The 12,093-nt window shown below is 33.3% G+C and overlaps 1 protein-coding gene across 1 annotated transcript in view; it reads right to left on the minus strand.

Annotated features, from left to right (window-relative positions):
* The window catches only part of LOC308487892 (pancreatic alpha-amylase), a 30,790-nt gene that overhangs the window by 18,180 nt on the left and 517 nt on the right, over window positions 1-12,093 (minus strand). The gene's annotated exons all lie outside the window — the stretch shown is intronic.

Consider the following 12,093-nt stretch of genomic DNA (forward strand, 5'->3'; position numbering starts at 1 on the left):
TGGTACCACTTTCAATACTTTCCATAGTTTGGCACTGTTTTTATTTTCGGTTGTTTCTCAGTATTTTCTAATTTCCTATTTAATTTCTTTTTTGATCCATTGGTTGTTCAAGAATGTATTGTTTAATTTCAATAGGAATGGGAATTTTCCAGCTTCCATATTTTCTAATTTCCTATTTAATTTCTTTTTTGATCCATTGGTTGTTCAAGAATGTATTGTTTAATTTCAATAGGAATGGGAATTTTCCAGCTTCCATTATGTTATTGATTTTTAACTTAATCCCAATGCGGTCAGAGAAGATACTTTGTATATCTCTTTTAAAAAATTCACTGAAACTTAATTTGTGCTCTAATATATCGCCTATCATGAAAAATGTCCCATGTGTACTTGAGAATAATGTGTATGCTGCTGTTGTTGGATAGAATGTTCTGTATATGTTAGATCTAGTTCATTTACTGTGTTAAGGCCTCACTGTGTTAAGTCCTCTATTTCCTTATCTTTGGTCTCATTTTTATCCATTATCATAAGTGGAGTACTGAAATTTCCAACTATTTTTGTAGAATTACCTATTTTTCCCTTCAATTTTGTCAGTTTTTTGCTTTATATATTTTGATGATGTGTCATTAGGTATGTAAATGTTTATAATTGTTACATCTTTTTGCTCTATTGAAACTTTTATTAGTATCTAATGTCCTTCCTTGTCTCTTGCAACCTTTTTGATTTAAAGTCGATTTTGTCTGATATTAGCATAGCCACCCTGCTCTTTTGCTAACTACTTATGTGTAATATATATTTACATCTGTTCACTTAAAATCTATTTCTGTCTTTGAATCTAAAGTGAGTCTCCTATAGACAGCACAGTTTGATCGTGTGTTTTCATCCAGTTTCCTAATTTCCATGTTTTAAGTGAAAGATTCTCTCTTGTCATTTGACCTAAAATAATTACTGAAAAGGAGGGACTTACCTCTCATAGATTTTTTTGCCCTTCATTTCATGGTTTACTGTCTTATGTTTAGTTGACGTTTTGTAGTGAAACATTTACTTTCTCATTTCCTTTTTTACATGTTCTGTAACTGTTTTCTTTGTGGTTACCATGGGTTCACATTTTACAGCCTAAAATTGTAACACTCTAACTGTAATTTATACCAGCTTTACTTCAGTAACATACAAAAACTGCCACTCCTTTTCATTGTTGAAGTCCCCCAAATTACATCTTTATACATTGTTTGCCCTAAAACATGAACTAATAATTATTTTAAATGCATTAGTCTCTTAAATTATGTAGGAAACGTGTAGTGACAAAGTAGTTACAATAATACTCTTATAGCACTGTTTTTTTTTAAATGTATGTCTCTTAAATAATGTAGAAAACAAGTAGAGTTATAAACCACTGTTACAATAATACTAGTTTTTATATTCCACCATGTATTTTCCTTTACTGATATTTATATTTCTCCATAGGCTTTGAGTTACTGTCTAGTGTCATTTCATTTCAAACTGTAAGACTCCCTTGGCAGGTCTGATGGTGAACTCCCTCAGCTGTGTTTATTTGGGAATGTCTTATTTCTCCCTAACTTTTGAAGAATGGTTTTGCTAGATATAGGATTTCCTGGTTGACTGTTTTTTGTTGTTGTTGTTGTTGTTGTTTTACCATTTTGTATATATCAGCTTTTGTATATATCAGCTCTTCCCATGATATATACATTTCTCCCATGGCAGGTCTGATGATGAACTCCCTCAGCTGTGTTTATTTGGGAATGTCTTATTTCTCCCTAACTTTTGAAGAATGGTTTTGCTAGATACAGGATTTCCTGGTTGACTGTTTTTTTTTGTTGTTGTTGTTGTTGTTGTTGTTTTACCATTTTGTATATATCAGCTCACTGCTTTCTGATCTCCAAAGTTTCTGATGAGAAAGCTTCTAATAAATCTTATTGAGGATATCTTGTATGTGACAATTCACTTCTCTCTTTCTGCTTTCAAGAATCTCTGTCTTTTGAAAGTTTGATTATAATGTGTCTCACTGTGTGTCTTTGAGTTCATTTTACTTGGAATCAGTTATCTTCTTGGATGTTTATATTCAAGACTTTCATCAGATTTGTGAAGTTTTCAGCCATTATTTCTTCAAATATCCTCCGTCCCTTTTTCTCTTTCTCTCTTTCTGGGATTCCCAGTGTATGTTCATTGGCTTGATGTCCCACTAGTCCCTTAAGTTCTGTTCACTTGAATCTTTTTTCTTTCTGTTCCTCAGACTGATAAATTTCCATGTCCTATCTTCAAGTTTGCTGTTTCTTCTGCCTACTTAGATCTTCCCTGGAATCATTGTAGTAAAGTTTTCATTTTTTATTATACTTTCGAAATCCAGAATTTCTTTGTAAGTTTTCCCTTTATTGATATTTCCATTTTGCTCATACATCTTTATTATTACATTTATTTTATCTAGTGTATCTGCCATCAGGTCTTCCTCAGGTACGATTTAATTATTTTCTTCCTTTCAATGGGATACACTTTCCAGTTTCTTTGTATGCTATTTTTTGTTGTTGAAAACTGGACATTTGACTTTGTACAATATGGTAACTCTGGAAATCAGATTCTCTCCTTTCCCCAGGGTTTGCTGTTTTTGTTTCTGTTTTTTGATTATTGTATGTTCTGTGCTGAGGATCATCATGAGGTGTAAAACCTAAGGTCTTCTCAGATGTTTATTGAGACATTCCCTGGGCATTCATGGTCAATTTCTAATTTTCCCCATACATGCACTTGTTTTTGAATATCCTAGTCTTTAATGTCTGGCTCCCGAAAGGGAAGAAGAAAAATGGAGAAAAGGAGGGGAGCTTACAATGAGAGGATGTACAGCAAACATGGCATGGCTGCCCACCTCTTTGTACCTCATGATCAAAAGCAGCAATCAGCTATCAGCAGATTCCTGAAATTTGAAGGTCAAGGTCCTTTTTGCCTGACCTGGCTTCCACCAACTGTGTGCAAGCTGCTCCAGGAACACATGCACAGCTGCCTATAACATAAATAGGGTTAGGGGATGGGTAACTCCTACTATGCTATGTAAGAGCTGAAATTGAATGAAATTAACTGCAATTTAATGTCCAAACCTTCACGCGGAATTTGCAAGCCTTCAATAAACTCCAGAGTTCCGCAATAAGTACATCAGTTTCTACCAGTGCATTGTGTCGAGGTGGGGAGATGGATTCCTGGTGCTTCTTACTCCACCATGTTTCCAGAATCCTAGTTTTTTGTTCACACAGGTTTTTGTGTGAACATAGTTTTTTGTTCCTCTTGGATAAATACTTAGAAGTGTAATGACTGGGTCACATGTAAGTGTATGTTTAACTTTGTAACAAACTTCCCCAAACTGCTTGCAAAGCAGATGTACAATTTTTTACTTCAATGAGAAATGTATGAGAGCTGTATTGGCTCCACATTCTTGATAACTCTTGGTAAAGCCATTTTAATAGGTGTGTAGGGCTATCTTATTGTTGCTGTATTTTGCATTTGTCTAATGGTTAATGATGTTATGCACCTTTTCGTATGCTTATTTGTCATTTGTAAATCTTGGGTGAAGTATCTTCAAACTTACTCTCCATTTTGTGTTTAGGGGGTGTTTTTCGTTTTCTCTTTATTGAGTTTTAAAAGTGCATCATATATTCTGGATACAATCTTTGTCAAATATATGCTTTGCAGACTTTTCCCAGTCTGTAGCCTGCCTTTTCATTTTCTTAGTGTCTTCTGAAAAGCAAAAGATCTTTACTTAATGAAGTCCAATTTACCCTTCTTTGTTTTAATGGATCAAACTTTTGATGTTGTATATAAGAACTCCTTGTCTAAGCAAGGTCATACAGATTTTATTCTATGCTCTTTCTAGAAGTTTTATAGTTTTATATTTTACATTGAGGTCTATTATCCATTTTTAAATATATTTTTGTGTAAGGATGGAGATACACATTGAGGTTCTTCTTTGCATTCATGTGTCCCATTATTCCAGCATATGTTGAAATAACTATCCTTATTCCATTGCCTTCTCATCTTTGTCAAAAATTAATACTGTGTTTCCCTGAAAATAAGACCTAGCCGGACAATGAGTTCTAATGCATCTTTGGGAGAAAAAATATAAGACCCGGTATTATATTAATTATATTTTATTAAATTAAGACCCAGTCTTATTTTATATAGTCTTATATTAATTTTACTATAAGTCTTATATTAAATTTTGCTCCAAAAGATGCATTAGAACTCATTGTCCAGTTAGGTCTTATTTTCGGGGAAACACGATATACCATATATGTGTGAATCTATTAGCGGACTTTTCTGTTCCAGTATGTATGTGTCAATTCTTTGCCAATACCATGCTATCTTGATTACTCTAGCTTTAAAATAAATCTTAGATTTAGGTAGTCTAATTCATCCAATTTTTTTTTTCAAAATTGTGCTTATTCTAGTTTTGTTGCTTTTCCAAATAAATTTGAATCAGTTTGGCAACATAAGCAAAATATACGCTAGGATTTCTGAATGTGAATGGATCAATTTGGGAAGAGCTGACATCTTAACAATCATGAGTCTTTAGACCTATGTACACTTTATGTTTCTCCATTTTTCACTTTTGTTGAATAAAAAATTGGTGGAGGTTTTTCACCATACAGATTTAGTACGTATAATGGGAGATTTATACTTATTTCAGCTTTGGTACTATTGAAAATGGTATTTTTAGAAAAAAAAATCAATATCTAGTTGCTTATTGATAGGATATAGAGGTACACTTAATTTCTGCATCTTTACTTTTAAACTTGCAACCTTCCTTAACTCATGTATTAGTTGTAGGAACCTTTTCTTTGGGATTTTCTACATAAACAAGTATGTCATCTCTTAATAGGGACAATTTTGTTTCTTAATTTCCAATTTGTATGGCCTTTCTCTTGTTTTATGCACTGTCAGTGAGATGTTGAATAGGAGTGGTGAGTGTGCATTTTCTTGTCTTGTTCTCAATCATAGGAGGAAAACATTTACCCTTTAACCATTAAGTATTAAGGTAGCTTTTGTAGGCAAAATAGGTTTTGTAGGAATTCTTTACCAGATTAAGGAAACTTTTTTATTCCTAGTTTACTAAGGTTTTTATGAACAGATGTTTGTCAAATGCTTTCCCTTCATTTATGCTTTTTCTTTAGTCTGTTGACATGATGGATTGATTGGATTTTCAGAGGTTGAACTAGTCTGAATTTCCCAAGATAAACTTCCTTGACCATGATACATAATCCTTTTTACATACTGCTTGATCAACTTTTTAATATTTTAAGGCTTTTTGCATCTATACTCATGAGATGTGTAATTTTCTTGTAGTATGTCTGATTTTAGTATCAGAGTAATGCAGGACTTATCAAACAAATTTGGAAGTGTTCTCTTACATAGAATTGTTAATTTCTTCATTTATGGTTTAGCAGATTTCACTAGTGAAACTATATGGGCCAAAAGTTTTCTTTGCAGGAAGATTTTTAATTATAAATTTATTAAATAGATATAGGATTGTTCAAATTACCTACTTCTCAAATAAGTTTTGGTTGCCATGCTAAAAAATTGGTCCACTTCATCTGAGTTGTCAAAATTATGAAAATAAATTTGTTTAAAATACTCTAGTATTATTTTGTTATAAATTAGAGGTGTTTCCCCCCCCCCCTTCTTTACAAAGGAAAAACAAATTGGGAAAGTTCTACCATCTAGCCAGATGCCAATTTTATTGCTCTTTTCAGAAATAACCTTTGTTTACAATGATATTTTCTATTTACAAGTTCATTGGTTTGTGCTTATTTCTGTTATTTTCTTTTTTCTGCTTGCTCTGGATTGAATTTGTGATACAGCTCCTTTAACTATATCCCACAAATTCTGATGTATTTTCATCTTGATTCAAATTTAAATATTTTCTAATTTCCCTCAAAAACCCTGTTTTGATCCATGTGTTGTTAACAAATGTGTTACTTAATATCAAGGAATTTGGAAGATTTTTCAAATTTTTCTGTTACTGATATTTAGTTTAATTCAGCTAAGATCAGAGAGTATAATTTGTATGAATTGTTAAGGTTTTATATTTGTTAAGATCTTAAGGTACAGAACTATGCGTCTTCCAAATGATTCACTGTTGTTTAGTTCTTGGGGTAGGGGAAGAAGAAAAATCTTACCCTTTTAACCATAGGACAGACACACATCCAGTTCAAAAACAAACATACAGTATATTGTGATTTTAAAATTTCTTAGGGGGTGGTTTTAAAGTCTAAATATGCTTCTTTGGGGGGGTTAATAATAATAGCTGAGAAACACTGGTTTAGAGGTGTTCCACTATTTTGTTTTATTTTCATTTAAGTTGTGATATATTTGTCAAAGACAAAAGTGTAAAAAAATAAAAAAATAAAAGGATTCCACGTCCCAAGACCAGGATTTCATAATGTTAACATTTTGCCACAATATTCTTCAAATATATTTTTTTAAAGAAAAATACTATACCCACAGCAATTAAATCTCTTTTCCATGGTGAGATATTCAATACCCCCATAAATATATAATGGCATTTTATATATCTATCTTTTTCAAGCTTTGAAAAGTTTCATGTAATAATCTGTTGCTTAGATTTTCTTCTTAAACTTAGATTTTTAAAAAGATTCTAGTATATAAGTACTATGTAAGTGGTATATTGGGGCTATATGATAATTTTAAAAATTAAAATTTCTTGTGTAGTCAAATTTTTTCTGATTTCTAATTGAATAGATGCAATTTCCTTTAGATATTTGTGTATTAATCATAGATATTCTAACATATTGACCTCTAGCTTTTCGCCATGGCATTAAAGCTAATGCTTGCTGGGTAGAGGGCCTCCCTTTTCTGACATTTTTAACCCCAATATCGATGTCTTGGTTGTTAATTTTAGGTTCCCTACTGTCCTTTATGTGGATGTTATACTTGTTCTACAGTTTGCTTTCAGCAAATGTCAGATTAAAATATACAGTAGTTTTAAGTTCTTGGGGTGGGAACTCCATTCCTCAAGAAATATCAGTTCTGTCTCTTATGGGCCTAACATATTGGTTAACTCTCATCTCTACTGAACAATCCCACTGAGGTCACTATTTTTTGTTTTATATGCATTAGTTCAGAAAAATGTAACAAAATGTCTTATTACAGTTGAAGTTTATTAAAACCACCACTGCTTACAAAAGAAAGTGTTCTCTTCTTATAGGATGGTAAAGATCAAATAATTATATCTAAGCACTCACTACAGTGCCTTTTGAATTTTAGGTGCTTAATAGGTATTGATTATTTTCCTTTACTTCCTGTGAAATCCTTAATATCTCTTGATATTGATTTTGAAGGAGTCTCATTTGCCCAGTAAATACTTTCCAAATCATCTAAAACAGAAACTTGAATACTACTGTGTTTTGTTTGATGATTTATCTAATCAGGATTATGAAAATTGTTAATGTTACTAATGGGAGTAGGCATAGCCATGACTACGATGAGACGAGGAGCACTGGTGTTATTCTGAGTATCTCCTTAAATTAAACAATCTAGGTGCCTCACACTCATGTAGAAAACATAAACGGAAAACAACCATATGGCAACAAGAGTTTTATATGTTACATATTGTAGTAAAACATTTGTTTTCCTACTAGTTTCTCTTGATTCCACAGTACTATGCTTTTCCTTTGGAGAACAAGCCCTTTCCCAACTCTCATTTCATGGGGCTTACATGAAACTTCACTCCTTACCTCAAAGGGTGACATTTTTGTCTTTGACAAATATATCACAACTTAAATGAAAATAAAACAAAATAGTGGAACACCTCTAAACCAGTGTTTCTCAGCTATTATTATTAACCCCCCCAAAGGAGCATATTTAGACTTTAAAACCACCCCCTAAGAAATTTTAAAATCACAATATACTGTATGTTTGTTTTTGACCCACACTTAATCAGTCAGAGTGCCAAATCCTTTCAGCAGGAGAAAGGAAAAAATACTTCCTATTGAAAGAAACTGAAAAATTCAATGATAGACTAGTAGTTGGGGCTTTTGTTGTAGACTCAAATTGTTAGTACTTCTTCATCTCCATGATGACCTTTTAAAAAAACTCATGGATCATAATGAGCTATCATCAGGATAATTATTAGGATAATGGTTAGCAGCTCTGGACATACCCAGAAAAAAGAAAAGTTTCTGCCTAAGCTCTGGAAATCCTTATAATTGGAACTACTTGAGAAATATGCTCCATTTATGAAGTAGGCATGAGTTTGGGATGGTTGTGCATAATCTGTGAAGAGGTTAATTCCTAGATACCAAAGTTCTTAAACTTGTCAAATAGTCTCATGCTCCAAGTGCAACAAGGAAGCAACAGAAATACTGGGCATCTCCATGATAAAGTAGAAAGATGACTGAAACTTTCTTAAGTATAAAACTTCAGAATTTTTACATCGCCTTGGAAACTGGGGTGAGTTAAGAACCACCATAACTACCACCACGAAAGCTAATATTTATTGAGTAACACACACCAAATTTGTCTTAAGTATTTTATATTCATCAAATCACCTTTACAACAACTCTAAGGTAAGAATTATTATTATCCCCATGGAAACTGATAAAAAAGATAAAGAATTTTCCTAAGGCCATAGAGCAATTGAGCCGTTCAAATATGACTTGAATTTAGAACCTACACCTGTAAAACCACAATACAAAGTCTCACTAAACTATTTAGGCTGAATTTCCTATCACTGTGGCAGAATGGAGACTGTTTTATTTGAGTTGATTTTTAAAAATACTGTTTTTTGCATACCTCAGATATACACGTTGTAAGGAATAATTTCATTTATCTCCTGGCTCACTAGTCTTATCATAATTCTTGATAATTTTAAAATCCACCTAGAAGATCCTTTCAATACTTGAATTTCTCAATTTCTTGAATTCATCTCTCCATGACTCTGCTTGCACTACCATGTTCACATCCTAGAACTTACATAACTAATATTGTTAATTTCAGTCACCTTGCTCTCTTATTTCAACCTCCAAATTTCTACTTCCTATTAGTAAATAATGCCAACACATTTTCAACCATACTGCAACTACAATCAATCATACCATTTCTCCACTGCGCCAGGCTCGTTCATTTTCTCACTTTGCGCTTTACCCAGATTACTTTCCACATCCCTTCTTTATAATCATTCCCTTGAATATATTAATACCTTTCCCCTTCTCTTTGTTGTATTCACCTAGAAAAATCCCAACTTTGGATAATTTAACTCTGTGTCTACTCAGTGTAGCACTAAGGCTAAACGTAACTGGAGAAAAACACAAAACCATGGTCTCACTTTTAAACGAACAACCATGGACTTCAAGTGGGCACTTTAAGTACTGTCAAGTAATCCTTCTAAGAAGACTCTGTTCACTCTCCCACCTTTCTAAATGTCTATTTTACACCTTTTTTCCACACAGTCCAACACTTTCCCCCTCTTCTTCATGAACTTGCACTCTATTCTACTGAGGAAATATAAGAAAACTTTCAGATGCTCCTACCATATCTACTAAAATACAAATATCTAGACCTACATAATCTGTCCTTTCTCCTATTACTATTAATGGCACTATACATACGAGTAGTTATTACAGTATTATTGACTATATTCCCTATGTTGTAGTTTACATTCCCATGACTATTTTGTAAGTACCAATTTGTACTTCTTAATCCCTTTGCCCTTTTCACTGTCTCTGAATCCCCTTCCCACTGGGCAACCATTAGTTTATTCTCTGTATCTGAGTCTGTTTCTGTTTCGTTATTTTGTTCTTTAGATTCCTTATGTAAATGTCTAACCACTATGTTGTACACCTTAGACTAATATATAATAATATTGAATGGCAACCTGTAAATGAAAAATAAAAATAAATAAATAGCCAGGCATTTTAACATGATTTAATTTAATCCTTAAAAAATGGTAGGAAAGAATATTATCTTCATGATATAAATGAGGAAAATAATTTTGGGGGAACACCTTACTCAAAATCACATATTTTAAATAGTGGAATTGTATTTGGATCCTGGTTCTGGGATTTCAAATCAAATGAACTTTTTACTATTCAATAAAAAAATTAAAAAAGCCAAGATAGGTGGAAGGCTAGGTCTCTTGTGCCAGTCAGCCAAGCTGTGAATGCAAAAGAAAACCTCCTGAAGGAAAAGTGCTACTTCAGTGAACAAATGATAAGAAAGTGAAACAGCCTTATTGCTGATTAGAGAAAGTTTTGTTGGTCTGGATAGAAGATCAAATCAGCCACAACATTCCCTGAAGCCAAAGCTTAATCCAGAGCAGGGACCTAACTCTCTTCAATTCTCTAAAGGCTAAGAGAGGTGAGGAAGTTGCAGAAGAAAAGTTTGAACCTAGCAGAGGTTGGTTCATGAGGTTTAAGAAGCCGTCTCCATAACATAAAAGTGTAAAGTGAAGCAGCAAGTGCTGATGTAGGAGCTGCAGGTCTAGCTAAGTTATCCAGAAGGTCTAGCTAAGATAATTAATGAAGGTGGCTGCACTAAACAACAGATTTCGATGTAGATAAAACCACCTTATATTGGAAGATGACATCTAGGACTATAATAGCTAGCAAAGTCAATGCCTGGATGCAAAGCTTCAAAGGACAGGCTGACTCTTTTGTTAGGGCTAACATAGCTATGACTTTAAATTGAAGCCAAATGCTCACTGACCATTCTGAAAATCCTAGGGCCCTTAAGAATTATGCTAAATCTACTCTTGTATATGCTTTATAAATGGAAACATAAAGCCTGTATGACAGAACACCTGTTCACAACATGGTTTACTGAATAGTATAAGCCCACTGTTGAGACCTATTGCTCAGAAAGAGATTCCTCACAAAATATAATTGCTCACTGACAATGCACCTGGTCACCCAAGAATTTTGGAGATGTGCAAGATTGCTTTCATGTCTGTTAACATAAGATCCATTCTGTAGCCCAGAGATTAAGAATTTTGACTTAAAGCCTTATTATTTATGAAATACATTTCGTAAGGCTATGGCTGCCATAGATAGTGATTCCTCTGATGGATGTGGGCAGAGTAAATTAAAAATCTTCTGGAAAGCGTTCATCATTCTAGATGCTATTAAGAACATTTGTGCTTTATGAAAAGAAGTAAAAATATCAACATTAATAGAAGAAGTTGATCCCAACCCTCATGGATGACTTTGAGGGGTTTAAGACTTTAGTGGAGTAAGTAACTGCAGATGTGGTGGAAATAGCGAGAACTAGAATTAGAAATGGCACCTAAAGATGTGACTAAATTGCTGCAATCTCCTGATAAAACCTGAATGGATGAGGAGTTGCTTCTTATGGATGAGCAAAGAAAGTAATTTACTGAGATGGAATGTACTCCTCGTGAAGATGCTCTGAAGAGTGTTGAAATGACAATAAAAGATTTAGAATCTGACATACACTTAGTAGACAAAGCAGTGGCAGGATATGAGAAGAATGACTAATTTTGAAAGAAATTCTACTGTGAAAGGAAGAGTCAATCGATACAGCAGACTTCACTGATGTCTATTTTAAGAAACTGCCACAGTCACTGCAGCCTTCAGCAACTACCACTCTGATCAATCAGCAGCCGTCAACATCGAGGTAAGACTCTCCACCAGCAAAAAGATTCTGACTTGCTTAAGTCTCTGATGATGGTTAGCGTTTTCTAGCAATAAAACATTTTAAAATTAAAATGTGTACATTGTTTTTTAAAATAATGCTATTGCACACAATAGACTACAGTATGTATAAACATAACTTTTACATGCACTGGACAATAAAAAAAAATTAAAAATTGTGACTTGCTTTGTTGCAGTGTTCGGGAACTAAACCCATAATATGTCTGAGGTATGCCTGTATATCAAAGGCTTCCTACTTACATTCAGTTGAAAACTAAATCCACTAAGGGAACAGAATAATTTTATATGGGAAACATTTACACCCTTTGAGTGATATTATGATAGAATTTTGGGGGCACAAAAATCGAAGACTAAATTAGAGCAAGAATACAAATTCCTTAAAGTAGGAAAAAATTCCTCCACTGCTACT

The sequence above is a fragment of the Rhinolophus hipposideros genome, assembly GCF_964194185.1.
Source record: "Rhinolophus hipposideros genome assembly, chromosome: 19".
In the NCBI taxonomy this organism is placed as follows: Eukaryota; Metazoa; Chordata; class Mammalia; order Chiroptera; family Rhinolophidae; genus Rhinolophus; species Rhinolophus hipposideros.